Here is a 451-nt window from a genome sequence, read left to right as displayed (position 1 = left end):
CGACTTGTCCAGGGTGTACCCCGCCTTTCGCCCATAGTCAGCTGGGATAGGCTCCAGCTTGCCTGCGACCCTGTAGAAGGATAAAGCGGCTAGAGATGATGAGATGAGATGAGACTTTACACAGTTGATCATTGAGCTTCATTGAGCGTCATCCTGTCTTTGGGCTGGTCAGGCCACAGCACTTCATCCACATCACACGCTATATTTGCCCTTGCCAGGCAACGGGGGAAAAAAACCTAGTGTGCCGTACCCAGCCCTGACACATCTCCTCGCCAATGTCATCACAGGCTAGTTTCCATGGCCTCAAGAAGATTAAGCCTGGTGTAGGGCTGTCGCTCGTACACCTTCCATCTCCAAGTGGAGAAAAACTCCTCTATTGCATTGAGGAAGGGAGAGTACGGTGGCAAGTATAGGTTAATGAAATTCTGATTCATATTGAACCATTCTCTGA

This window comes from Neoarius graeffei, chromosome 26, assembly GCF_027579695.1.
Source record: "Neoarius graeffei isolate fNeoGra1 chromosome 26, fNeoGra1.pri, whole genome shotgun sequence".
Taxonomy (NCBI): Eukaryota; Metazoa; Chordata; class Actinopteri; order Siluriformes; family Ariidae; genus Neoarius; species Neoarius graeffei.
Note: the sequence above shows the minus strand (reverse complement) of the source record.